The 14,607-nt window shown below is 39.8% G+C and overlaps 1 protein-coding gene across 4 annotated transcripts in view; it reads right to left on the bottom strand.

The window, feature by feature from the left end:
• Positions 1-5,118: 5,118 nt before the first annotated feature.
• Positions 5,119-14,607, bottom strand: part of slc4a8 (solute carrier family 4 member 8) — a 129,098-nt gene continuing 119,609 nt past the window's right edge. For all 4 annotated transcript variants that reach the window (XM_062966430.1, XM_062966433.1, XM_062966432.1 and 1 more), the window contains one exon: positions 5,119-13,856. The gene's annotated coding sequence lies outside the window, so the exon portion shown is untranslated. The remainder of the gene's footprint in view (positions 13,857-14,607) is intronic.

Raw genomic sequence — 14,607 nt, 5'->3', positions numbered from 1 at the left:
TTTTCTGAGATTTTGGTCACTTTTCTCTCTTCTATGTATTTCATTATTTTCTCCTCGTCTATTTGTTCTTTTTGGTAGAGTGTTTCGTAAAACTTTTGGAATTGGGTTTTTATGTCTCCCTCCTTTGTATATACTTTGTCCCCTTCTTTTATTTTTGTTACATATTTACTTTCCTTTCTTTCTCTAATTCTATTAGACATCCATCTTCCCGGTTTATTTGCGTTTTGAAAGAAATCTTGCTTTATAAATTTCAGTTTATTAGCCCTTTCCTCCATTATCAAATATTCCCTTTGTTTTTGTAAGATTTCTATGTTCCTCTGGGTATCCTTGTTTCTTGGGTTTGATTTTAACCTAATTTCTTCCTTTTTTATTTCTTCAATTATCTTGTTCATTTTTTTTAATCTTTCCTTCTTTTTAATTGCTTTTTGTTGGATAAATCTCCCTCTTACTACTACTTTGCTTGCTTCCCACAATGTAAATAGGTCTATCTCTGTTGTGTCATTTATCTCGAAATATTCTTGTATTACTTTCCTTATTCTTTCAATATCTTCCTCTTTCTTCAATAGATTTTCATCTAACCTCCACTTCCATTCTTTTTTATTGTAGAATATCTCTAATTCTAATGGGCAATGGTCTGAATCTAACCTTGGCAATATCACTGTTTTTCTTATTTTTGGTATTAAGGACTTTGACACCCACGCCATATCGATTCTCGACCAGCTTTGGTGTCTGGTCGAGAAATAAGTAAAATCCCTTACTCCTTCATGTTTTATTCTCCAGCTATCCTGAATGTTTAGTTCCTTCATCATGTTCATCATTGTTTTTGGTAAATTTCCTATATTATTTTTACTTTTTCCTTTCTTCGCTACTTTACTCCTATCTATTTCCCCCTCTACTACACCGTTGAAATCTCCTATTAATACTAAATGTTCATATTCTTGATCATTAATACTGCCTTTTAGTTTTTCTGTGAATGCTGACTTTGCTCCATTAGGTGCATATATGTTACATATTAATATATCTATTCCCTGAATCGTTATTTTTACTCCTATGAATCTACCCTCCTCATCCTTAAAAGCTAATTTAGCTGGTATTCTCCTTTCTACATACATCACTACCCCCTTTTTTTTTCTAATGCCGAGGCATAAAAGCATTGTCCCAATTTTTTTTCCTCCAGATATTTAACGTGTTTTTGGTTTATGTGGGTCTCTTGGAGGGCAATAATTTGATATCTTTTTTTCTTTAGCTCATTAAATACTTTATTCCTTTTTGTTGCCGAATTTAGTCCGTTAATATTGTTTGAATAAATTTTAAGTTCACTCATATTTATCTTCGTCCTTATCACCCACTGCTTCTGTCTCGTCCTCTTCCTCCTCTTCTTCTCTCATTCTATCCTCTTGTTCCTCTTCCACCTGTCTTTCTTCCACTTTTCCTAAATTCGTAGGCTCCATGTTTCCCCTTAGGTTCAGTCTGCATTCTTTTATGTCTAAATCATCTTTTTCGGGTGACTCTATACGTTGTCTCTTTGGTTTTTTCTTCTCTTTTTGTTTCCTTTCAGATTCTTCATCCTTCTCCTTTCTTATTGTGTTGTAAAATTCTCGGGCTCTTTCTTCTGTTGTGATCCAATACCTTTGACCTTTATACGTTGTCATTAATCCTTCTTCTCTTTCCCACCTGTATCTCGCCTTCTGTTGCTTCAATTCCTCTGTCAGGAAGGTATATTTTTTCCTTCTATTTATTATTGTATTTGGTACTTCCTTCAATATCGCTATTTTTGTCTCTTTGTAGAATATCTGTTTTTTGTTATTTATTCTCAATATTTCATCTCTTGCAATTTTCTTTGTAAGGTGTACTATCACGTCTCTCGGGGTTTTGTTTCTTCTTGAGAAATTTGTGTTGATCCTGTACGTTCTGTCCATTTGTACTTGTATCTCCTGTTCGGAGCAGTCCAGAAGTTTCATTAGTATCTCTATTACTTTCTCTCTTATGTTTTCTCCTGGCTCTTCCGGTATATTTCTCATTCTTAATTGATGTTCCAATTCTCTTGCCTCCATGGCTTCTTGTTTTGCGTTTATTTTTTCATTTTTTTTCTCTAGTTCTTTTAGTTTATATTGGGTCTTTTCTTGAGTTATCTTTAGTTCTTTCTTATCATTTTTCAGATCCTTTATTTCCTGTTGTAATGTTGTAATCTCGCTCTTCATTATCCCCAATTCTTCTTTAATCTCCTTTTTAAAATCCGACATTTGTTCCTGTTGAATTTTCTGGTATACGTCTTGCTTCTCCTGAATTTTCTGAATCTCTCTCATCATATCTTTCATCATATCCTTCAGGTTCATTTCCTCATTCAGGGATGGTCTTCTAATCGCACCTCTTGAGTCTTTTATTTCTCTGTCTGATTTAAATTTAAATGTTGCCATCTTGTTCTCTGAATTTTTTTTCTTCAAATATTCTTTTCGTGCTAGTAATAATTAATTTGAATATCAATAGAATTAGTTAGGCAAAATTTCCACTCATGTATGCTTTCTTATATAGTTGCTTATTTTGTCAATCCGCCCCTATAAGTCTTCTCTCTTTTTGGTAGTTTCACTTTAGTCATACAGTTCCCCAAGTTACCTATTATACTTTCCTCACCTTCCTCCGCTTACTTGTGTCTTTACATCTCTTTGTATCTCTTTATTATTGGTCTTTCTCACTTTCCTCTATTTCCCCTTGGGGGACCTTTGTCTTTGCTATCTTGCCGTTTCCTTTGGGGAATTCCCAACACCTATTTCTATTATTTATTTAAGCTTTAGTCTTTCCTTAGTCTCTCCTTCTTCCCTACCCAGAAGTTTTTTTTTTTTCCACTTTACCTTTCGGAGATTCACCTTCTCCGCTTCTCCCTTTCTCCCTTTTTTTTTTTCCTCCTCTCAATCCTTGCTGGCGTTTCCTGCCTCTCCTTTGTGGGTTTCTTCTGTTCTTTCCTTTTGCTTCCGCCCTTTCTGTCTCTCCCTCGTCTGAGCTTCTTCTGCCCTTCTTCACGTCACGTCCTTCCCTCTCCTTTCTCTCGCGCGGTTTCCCTTCTGCGTTGTTTCCGGTTTCTTCCAACGGGGCTTTCCGCTGCACCTCGCTTTGTTTACAAGAAGGAGGGCTCTTATCTTATCTTCCCCCAAGGTCAGTACTCCCTCAGTTCTGATGAGGAAAGTGATGAGGAAACGCCTGGAATTAGGGTAACAGCTGATAGTGATGAGGAGTTGTAAACTGGCATAAAATGGGGTTTGGACGCAATGGCTAATTGCGTTGGGCAAGGTAATCTGGACGAACGCTTGGGCTCTGTGTGGGAAATTCCTGAAGACGGGTGTGATTCGTTTGCTGACTACGTAAGTTACCAAGGACACTGGGCATAGACGGCGGGAGGAACTGTGTGGGCTTTTGTTGTGCAACCTGTGCTTAATCTTATTAGCTTGGACCTCCGTCGTCTTCTTGACGGACGCCATCTGTTTACTCTGGACTTACGGACTGACTGACTACGGCCTCGGACTCTCCTTCCTGTGATTATCGTTGGACCTGGTGAACTACAAACGTCTGTACCTGCCTTACGACCTTCGGACCGGATTGGAACTTCGCTGACCGCTTCTGCCCTTGAATGCTGTGTTTGTATCTGGAAATTGCTTGCTGTGTGGAGGAGTAACCTCTTAGTTACTCAAACATAGCTTTTGGCAGCAGGGAAGCATCTGCTGCCAGTTTTTTGCATTCCTTTGAATCTTTTGTTCATCAGCTTTTGTTTGTTTAAGTCCCAGGCTGAAGTAAGCTATTTTGGTTTAACCCGGATTAAACTCCGGTTTAATCCGGTTTATCTTTTGAGCGTTTTTCTTGTGTCTTTTTACTTTTAAGGCCAGTGTTTGCCTAGCCCTTGTCTTTTACGGGCATTTTTGGTTCTGTAACTCCAATAAACTTTGTTATATCTTATCTTGTGGCGTTCTGTCCTTGACAATCAGAGTTGGACAGTCTTATCTTAAATTTGAGCTTTATGTAAATATTCAAAAACATTTAACCTACTGATGCCTCAATTAATGTAATTTTATTGGTATCTATTTTTATTTCTGAAATTTACCACTCTTGGCTTATACTTGTGTCAATGTTTTCCCAGTTTTTTTGTGGTAAAATTAGGTGCCTCGGGTTATATTTGGGTCAGCTTATACTCGAGTATATACAGTATGTGGAACAAGAGAGATAATACACACTATTGTTTTAAAATACTGTCACAAGGGCCTCCTAGGTGAGAAAGAGGTAGATACTAAGGGAACACTGGAACCAGTTCAGTTTTTCTCCTGTCTTGTTTGTATAGCACCATCTGGTTTGCATTGCCACTGCTGAGTTTTGGAAGAAGCCGCATCTCGTGTTGGTTTACCATTTTTTACAACAGATTCTAGCCATCACTTCATACTTTGTCACTTCCAAGTATATTAGCTAAAATGGCTTATCAAATATATTAATAGATAGTGGAATAAATAACTGTCACATGAGAATTGCAAGATAACGTTCATTGAGTAAAGACAGGGTGCACAATCATATCCTCTGCGCACATGCCACACTCCAGTGGCATCAGCCTTACCTGGAGTGGAAGATCCCGATGTTAGACCCATTTAATGTTTATCCAACTAAACCAGTGGTTTCCAAGAGCTAGAGGACCAAAGATTGGGACCCCCTCAAGTAAATATTTGAAAAAACAGATGGATCTCAGCCTGGCATCCAGATGGCAACAGAGTGGGTGTTGGGAGCATCTTTGGATAGAGTGGGTGCTAAGGCAAAGTTCCATTACAAAGAAGGGGAGAAAGAAAAGACACATAGCCCCCTTCCACACAGCTGAATAAAATCCCACATTATCTGCTTTGAACGGGGGTATATGGTATTGTGGACTCAGATAACCCAGTTCAAAGTGGGATTCTCTGCCTTGATATTCTGGGATATAGGGCTTTGAGGAAGGGCCCACAGTTTCACCAAGATTCCCTGATTAGGAATGTGAATGTGTCACATAAATCAAAACTTTCTTGTATTGAATTACTTTTGGAAAGGCGAAATACCATTTCAAATCCCCTCTTTTCAACATTGCCTTTTGAAAATACGCCAGAGAAAGCACACTTACATAAATATGGGTGGCTTTTATTATTATTGGGCTTTTTTGGTGAAGAACAGACAAGTCAACAACAGGCACAATTCAGATTGTCAGAGTATGAATATCGCTGACAAACATTTTACAGACATGAGCTACGAAGCAGAGGGTGCCTCTGTTACTTTAAAACAGAACAAAACAATACATATCCACACCATTCACTTCTGAGCTAAGACTCATTTGTACAGAACAAGTAGAGAGAACCAATATTTCTATGTCTAGATTTATTTACAACACAGAGTATTTGTTTCTTTTGAAATTACATCTCTTACAACAAAATAAATAATTTTTATTTATTTCTAAAAAGAAAATAGTTTCTCTATTTCTACATGTAGTGGTTACAGGAGGAAGAAAATACGCTAGAAAAAATGTGCCAGCACCTTTTCTTTAATTCTCCTTCTTCCTCAGTCAGGATTATGAAGCTCCATACAGGTAAGGTTTCTGAAAAACAACTGATGTGCCTTTAAGAACATACACAGGTTCTAGCATCTAAAGCAGAGAGGAACACATACCCGCCCCTCCAGATGCTGTTAAAATGCAGCTGTGATCATCCTTCACCTGTGGATTGCAGCGTGTTGTACCTGAATCTCTGTAGGGCCAAATGGGGCCCCTTCTCCCATCTAAACCCTTCTCTTGTTCAAAGTCTTAGGAAAGTCTAGTTTGATTTTCCAACCCACTACAATTGCAAAGGGACACTATTCATTTGGAAATGAATGTTTATAACTAAGTAAACTAAGTAAACTAAGCAACATTTTCTTGAGAAAAAATAAATATTGATTCTTCTGTACCAGTTTATGGCTGGCATCCTGTATGGCACAGTGTAGTACAGTAGTTCTACATCCACAATACACTTCAGATGGCCATTCAACACCCTCTGACTTAGTGTTGGTCAACTGTGGTCTTTCCTCAGCACCCCAGGATTGCTGGGACAAAGTGGGGGTTTGTAAAAGCATCTGGCTATGCACACATCATCTGCCAAGGTCCATGGAAATTTGCCACAGGTCTCCACAGATGAGATAATCATTTCATATTTGACTATGGAGACATAGCAAGACGCTTCTCCCCACGCCGATTTTCCACTAGTCACAAGATAGCTTGGGGAGGTAGGGGTTACACATGCTTAGCAGTAGGAGAGTGGACTCTAGTAATTGCAAAAGGTTGAAAAGAATATAAACTTCTGCAACAACCAAAAGAAGCCATCAAGTGGACTTACACTTGCATAGCCCACTAAGAAGACGTCAGCTTACATCTGCAGCTAGTGTTGCCATCCTTAAGAGGAATGAAGTCTACAGCCATTCTCTGCTTGCTCACAAAGTCTCTTTTTCTCTCCTTCTCTGTCCTTCTAAAGACCTTCAGAAGTTGACATCAGCCATGCTTCAAATGATTGATGTCAACTTCTCCCATGTTTTGTTGATTCAGAACTGCCCCTTCAATACTCCTGATACTCAAAGTTGTGTATGTCCTTTCTTTGGATCAGCATCTTTCAGTGTTGAACAGGAAGAAGTTCTAATCATTTTTGTCTGATACACATCCATAACTCATCTCTGTGGGGACAACGTCCCTTTCAACAATACACATGGCTTTCCCATTACCCACAGGACACATTGGGGCCTACAAAAATCCCTCATTCAATAAGACGCTCAAATTTTAGGCTTTTATTTTTCCTTCATGCTCTGCTTGAATCCCTGACTTTGCCTTGCTCTTGATAGGCACACCTCTATAAGGCTTTTCTAACCTATGGCTTGGATACAGATCTAGGTGTGTGTACCTAGGCTAGTGGAAGTGGACTTTCCCTTCATCTCTTCCTGACATTTCTTCCAGTCTGCAGATAATGCTACAGATCCTGCAGGAGCTGCCTAAAACTGGCCAGAGGCACCTGCCACATGATTCACAGTTCCCCATATTCTTGGGGCTTAATGTAAGCTTTCCAGATGTTGTGCTTGGTACAAGAGAAGAAAAGTCCACGTGTCATATTACTCCCAAAGCCTATCAAAATTAGGCTTGCCAAACCTGAGTTGCTAGATGAAAAGAGGAGCCTCTTCAGCTTAAAAAAAAATCTTTGTTAAATCTCAGCTCTTACAATTACAGACTGTCGACAAGGAAATTACTGAAATGAAAGGAAAACAAAAATAAAATTAATAATGATTATGAATGGAATGGGTATGACCTTGCAAACTATTCTGATGGTTCTGCTCTGTAGCACAAGAGTAAAGCTGTGGCTTACATGAATGCATATATTACAACGAGTACTCTAATTTTTTTGGCTTTACTTCCATCTAGGAGGCAAGTCAAGCTGTGAGGATTTCAAAGTTAAAGTCAGGGAGAAGGGAATGAAATATTGCACTTTTAAATGCTGGCACTTGGCAAGCACAGCTATGTCCATGGACCAATACTGTTCTGTTAAGCCTAAACCCAAGTGCCATTCCTAACAATATTCTCTTGGACGTTGCACTGGTTTAAATGACCTGTACAACTGACTTCAAAAGGAAATGTAGCAGTGACCCAAAGCTGTCACTGGCAACTAAATAAATAGATAAATAAGCAAATATATATGTGACACCTGTTAACTGAAATTAGCTTTTATTTGCCTAGTTGAAAGAAGTGTTCTATCAGTAAGTACTACTAGCAGGATCTATTCATACTCAAGCAGAGTCCACTTGGTGTGGTGGTTTGACCACTGGACTACAACTCTGAAGATCAGAATTCAGCCATGAAACTCACTCAATATAGACATCTAGTCTCAGCTTGAGAGGAAGAAAATGGCAAACCTCTTCTGAATTAAACTTGCCCAAAAAAAGCCCTTGGGATAGAGTTGCTTAGGGTCACCATAAGTCCGGACCCCCCGGTGGCTCAATGGGTTAAACTCTTGTGCTGGCTGAACTGCTGACTGAAAAGTTGGCAATTTGAATCTGGGGAAAGGAGTGAGCTCCCCCTGTCAGCTCCAGCTCTCCATGTGGGGACATGAGAGGAGCCTCCCACAGGATGGCATAACATCAAAATATCTGGCCGTCACCTGAGCAACGTCCTTGCAAATGGCCAATTCTCTCATACCAGAGACGATTTGTAGTTTCTCAAGTCACTCCTGACATGAAAAAAACCCCCATAGGTCCAAACTATCTTAAGGTATACAGCATTAAAAACAATAATCAATATTTAACATGCTATTTACTGCCTAAGTTTAGACAACAGGCATAACTACTTCAGAATTCTGGTCACATAGTAGTAAATCAGTTGTGAGAAACCCATAAACAAGACATAACCAAAGTAGGATTTTCCCACCACCCTCCATAACCAATGTTCATGTTCCACAGCAACTGATCTATAGAACCACACTGCCTTGTCCATTGCTATGGTACCAAAGCAGAATCCCATTCAGTTTTTACCCCCCCTGTGCACCTATATTGTAGTTTGATTACATTATGTAACAAAAATTGAAAAAAAATCTGTTCCTGGTTTGAAAGAGTTTTTTCCGGTTTAATTGTGCAGTATTTACTTTGAAAGTAGTTGTTATACTTCAGAAACTTCTTTTTTATGGCTGCTACAAACTATGTGGAATTGGTTGAGACTTGATGAGATACTCATTGAAAATCTATAGCAAAATATGCTGCAAGATGTCCTGCAAAAACAAAGTTTTGGAGGTTTAATAAACTTTCTGCAAGTTTTTATGATAGAACCAATTAGGAAATAACATTTATAACCCAGGAACAAAAGTCATGTTATTGCTTTGCACAATCCTAGGTTACTAGGGGGAAATTAAAAGAATAAACTTCGCAAAAGCATAATACCTTGGGATAAGCACACAAAAAATAAAATGACTGTAATGCTTTAAAACTTCTTGGCTTCAGCAAAAACCTACACTGTGTGCTTTTTTCATTTCAGGAATATGGACTTTATTTTAAATCACATCATTGTAGCATAAAAGGCTCAAAATATATACCAAAGGAACAAAACTATGAATGTCTATGAAGATGCTGAAGCAAAGGTCTAAAGTTATAACAATCTGGGGGGTTCAGTCTTTCCAAGGAATCACACAAAACAAAAAGCCTTAATTGTGCTTTTGTGCAATACGAACTGCACATAAGAAAATATCATCATCATCATCATTATTTAATTACTTATTAATCGCCCTCCATCCACGATGCTCTAGGCGATTTACAAGATAAAATTGTAAAGGATAAAAATACATACATACAAATACTGATAAAATTAACATAGATTAAAAGCTCTAGTAAAGAGCCATTTCTTGAGTGCTAGGGTAAAAGGCCCTAACTCACTCATGGCTCTCATATAGGGCGGCAAGGCAGGGGCAGAAACAGAAAAAGCTCTGCGCCTGGTCCTCTCCAAGTGCACTTCTCTAGGACCCGGTACATAAAGTAAATCTTGTTGGGATGGTCGTTGCGACCTCCGATGATGGGAGAAGGAGAGACGGTCCCTAAGGTACGATGGGCCCTGGCCGTAAAGAGTTTTAAAAGTCAGGACTAGCATTTTATATAGACCACGGTAATCAGTTGGAAGCCAATGCAGATGCTGCAGCACTGGTGTTATGTGGCATTTCATGGGTGTTCTTGTGAGTAGCCTGGCTGCCGCATTTTGAACAATACGGAGCTTCCGGGTCGTGGACATCGGAAGCCCAACATACAGGGCGTTGCAATAGTCCAGCCTAGATGTGACTGTGGCATGGATGACTGTTGCCAGAGCCTCATCAGATAGATAGGGTGCCAATTGCCTCGCTTGTCGTAGGTGGAAAAAGGCCTGTTTGCTGGCAGCAGCGACCTGAGCTTCCATTGTCAGCTGCGAATCTAAAACGACACCCAGGCTCTTAACGGTGGGCGAAGGAGATAGGGCAGCACCATCGAACGTGGATAGCAAGTGGGTCAGACCAGTTGAGTGGCCTATAAGGTTATATAAAGCTAAGCTTTAGATAAAAAGGCTGATGTAGTTCTGTGACTATATAATCAACCTGAGAATATCCCCATCCATTATGTGTGTAACATTAAAAACTACATCTCATGTAATTTCAGGCAACCAATTCTAACATATATTTCTAACATTTATGCACTAACCAACAGACCCTCAAAGCTGGGCAACCTCTAGAGCAGTGGTTCTCAAATTCTGCTCTTCCTGATGTTTTGAACTTAAGCTCCCACAATTCCTAACTGCTTGTAAACTGGCTGGGATTTCTGGGAGCTGAAGTCCAAACCACCTGGAGGAGTAGAGTTTGAGAAACGCTGCTCTAGAGGACCAAGGGGTACATACGCCTGTTCCAGCTCACTCACTCCTTCACACCCACAATGATTATACCACTTCAAATATTTTCTGACTCATGGGCATGCCTATCATGGGGTTTCCTCAGCAAGATTTTTTTCAGAGGAGGCTTGCCATTGCCTTCACTGTCCCTAAGCCACACAGTGGATTTCCATGGCTAAGCAGCAGTAAAACCAAGTCTCACAGAATCCAGTCCAACTCTCAAACCACTGCATTACTGTCCTTTAGGGATAAAGGGGAATCCTGACACATTTTAAGCCTGAAGACAAATTACTATGAATGCTTGCCAGCCTCAAGGCTTGAGCTTAGTGATGATGGACTCTAGAGAAACTGTATATTAAAAACTGGATGTGGGGACCCTGGGACCTAACCCATTTAGGCATTAACATTGCACCAGAACTAGATTTAGCCTGGCTTGTACTTCACTAGCAGCTTAGAGACTGGTGCATGCTGAGTGAGTGCCTTTACTTTCAGTGGAAGCAGTTAAACAAGTCATAGACCAGTGGTTCTCAACTTTTGGGTCCCCAGATGTTTTGGCCTTCAACTCCCAGAAATCCTAACAACTGGTAAACTAGCTGGGATTTCTGGGAGTTGTAAGCCAAACACCTGGGGACCCATAGGTTGAGAGCCACTGCCATAGACTCTTGATCTGTAATTTATTATGACATCTGAACCCAGTAAAAGCTGGTATTCTGATTTGTTTCTCCTCCAGCAAACCTAAAAGAAACCATGGCTTCATTCTCTGCCTCATTGGAAGAGAAATATGTCAAAATGCCAACTCAGGTAACATAATAAACAAAAACTAGACTAAAGATCGATGATTTCTTTAGAATAGGGGTTCTCAACCTTAGGGTCCCCAGACGTTTTGGCCTTCAGCTCCCAGAAATCCTAACAGCTGGTAAACTGGCTGGGATTTCTGGGAGTTGTAGACCAAAACACCTGGGGACCACTGGTTGAGAACCACTGCGTTAGAGGTTCCCACTGCATGTGATTCTCCAATATGCAGTTCGTCCTTGACAAGTCTGGATTGTCCTGAATTTTGGCGTGTCATAATATTCAAATATTTCCTATGAGCATGTCTATTATTGTATACCTTCAACTTCTTACCAACATATTATGGCCTTGAAGTGAAACTATCATGAAGGGAGGGTTTTTTGGTTTATGTATCCTGCAAGCTTTATCCATTTTTAGCCAGTTAAACCAATATGGCTTCCTCCTGTGCTTTGGTGAGAATGCAAAAGATCCTAGAAATGTGGGAGCGATCTCCCACCGACATGAATGGGCTCCACTAATCCTCTCATGGCATAAAACATCAGGATTCCCTAGAGAAAAGGAATGGCTGCTAAGCAAATTCAAACTTGGCAATGCTGATACTCTACGTTTTGTTTCAAAAATGTCCTCCAAAATTGATGCCCTGGATTTAAACGTATCCAAGTACATATCTAGTTCTGTCAAACCTTCAGGACGAAATTAAGGACCACATTTAGAAAACCATGCTAGAAAAGGCATTGCAGTTGAGTTGGGAAAATAGTCCCAGAGCACTTCCACACTGCCACTATATCCCAGGATCTGATCCCAGATTAGCTTCTTATCCCAGGTTATCTGGCAGTGGAGACTCGTCCAGTTTAAAGCAGATAATCTGATATCAGATCCTGGGATATAGGGCAGTATAGATGGGGTCTTAGCCTACCAACTCCTTCTTGTCCAGTAGTGGTTGGAGATTAAAAATCTCAGATAATTCACTTGTGTGAAAAATCAGAGAAGGCAAAATGTGGAGTGCACAGCAGTGCACTGGGGATCAGGAGACATTATAACGGGCCAGCCCTGGAAAGTCAGTAGTTCACACTCCCTTTCAAAATTGTTCCAAATGTCTTAATTCCTCTAGGTCTTAAGAAGGCAACCAAGGCTCCAAATAAAGATAACCTAACCAGCAGGACTATCAGAACCGTATACCACTCTTAGAGACATGCAGGCTAGTTAGGAAGCACTGCCTCCTTCCTCCCACAGTGCCGCAGGTCTTATTGTATGATCCCTTCCTATAACTTCAGCAACTCTTTCTCTTCTCACTTGTGCAGGTGGATGATTCATAGGGCCCAAACAACAAACTGCTGCTTTTTATAGACATTGGTTTATCTCCTTGAAGTTCTACCCCGAGCTTTTTCAAGCCATGCTTTAGGTATTTAAATGGCCTAGCATCCTTTGCCAGTTAACTTATATACTATTTCTCAATCTCAAAATTATCACAAGGATCACATTTTTAAAGAATCTAAATGATGATAGAAAACAGATATGTTGAGAATCAAATAGTTTAATATACAGGTTGGCTTTGGTTTTATTGATTTCAGGAGAACAGAAAATTTGTTGACAAGGTTTCTATATACTGAGGTACTAAAAGTTTTTCCTTCCAGGTGAATCTCCATGGGATCCATCTTGCAACCTGTCATTTTTCTCCTCTCCTCCAAGACCATAATTCTTCTCATCGTTTCCGCCCCAAGCATTCATCTCCCTGCATAGATACTTTTAGCCCACACTTCTTTGGCTCCAGGTCAAGACTGTGTGGTCTCTGTAACTTTTGAGCCTACACCCTTCCCTGCCTTGCTAACTCACTTTGGTGAAGTCAGTGTCTTGGTTGGATTAACCTACCTCATGAACAGATATTTAACAAAGAAAGAAACGGGATGTTGGCTCACATCTAAGTAGACTTTGAGTGAAACATGTAACTATTTTGATGAATTCTGATTTAATCACACATGTATGAGAAGGAGTGGAACAATAAGCAGTTTGATTTTAGGAAAAAAAATGAAAATAAAAATGCACAGAGACATTTCTTTCACCTGTTTGGAGATATTTACATTGTGTCATGCCCCCTATCAGTTGTTTCTGAGATAACTATATAAAACAAATCAGTGCAAAAATTCAGCTAAAACCCCATACGGAACAGCTAGTCTTGGAAATAACAAATAAATATGGAGAATACTACCCCCAAATTGTTGTGCTGTAGTGCTGTTGTTGTCATACATTCAAAGTCTAAACTGTTAATAGACATACAGTCAGAAAAATATAAGTATTCAAGGGCAGTGATCCCTCTACAGCTAAGAAACCAGAACACAGGACACGTGTGCATCCACACGTGTACACATCTACACACACATACTGGCTTTAACACAAAACTGTCATTGACTGCATGTGCGTCTTGATTTGCTGGTCTGTAAATAGTTAGAATGCCCACTAAAGCACACAAAGGATAATCAAACACTTCTGAATGGCTTTAATATGAACCCAGCTACTTGTATGAAATAAGTATCCGAGCAATTTATTTGTTTGCTCACTCCTCCACTGCAAAAGTATCCTTCTTCCCTTGCCTGCACACATTGGCTCTTCCCTGAGTCATCTTCATGTGCTGCTTCACCTCGTCAAAAGCCGAGAGACCTGAATGGTAAAGCTGCAGACAAAGGCATTTCATTAGTGATAGGCAGGCTCCGAGCATCCTGAAGGCACAAATCAAGGGCACTTCCTCCCCATTCTTCATGTTGAACTAATTTCCCATAAAAACAGGTGAAACATGTCCAAAATGGTTATACTTTGGTAAACTTTTAAATGGTTATTATCCTTTAGATGCATACAATCATAGAGCTAGATATAGGACCACAAGGGCCATTCAGTCCAACCCCATTCTGCTATGCAGAAACACACAATCAAAGCCCTCCCGACAGATGGTCATGCAAAAAACCTCCAAAGAAGGAGACTCCGCCATACTCCGAGGCAGCACATTCCACTGCTGAACAGCTCTTACCATCAGGAAGTTTTTCCTAACGTTTAGGTGGATTATTTTTCCCTGATATTTGAATATACTGCTCTGTGTCCTAGTCTCGAGAACAGCAGGAAGCAAACTTGCCCCCTCCTCAATGTGACATCCTTTCAAATATTTAAACATGACTATTAGGTATCTTCTTAACCTTCTCTTCTACAGACTTAACACACTCAGCTCCCTCAGCCATTCCTAATAGGGCTTGTTTTCCAGATCTTTAATTATTTGGGTTTCCCTCCTCTGGACACATTTCAGCTTGTCAATAACATTCTTGAATAATGGGGCTCAGAACTGGACACAGAATTCTAGGTGAGAATAGAGAGGCATGACAACTTCCCTCGATTTGAACACTATATTCCTTTTGATACAGCCTAGAATTGCATTG

This window comes from Anolis carolinensis, unplaced genomic scaffold, assembly GCF_035594765.1.
Source record: "Anolis carolinensis isolate JA03-04 unplaced genomic scaffold, rAnoCar3.1.pri scaffold_20, whole genome shotgun sequence".
Classification (NCBI taxonomy): domain Eukaryota; kingdom Metazoa; phylum Chordata; class Lepidosauria; order Squamata; family Dactyloidae; genus Anolis; species Anolis carolinensis.
The sequence above is the reverse complement of the archived record's forward strand: the minus strand, read 5'-3'. Positions and strand labels throughout refer to the sequence as shown.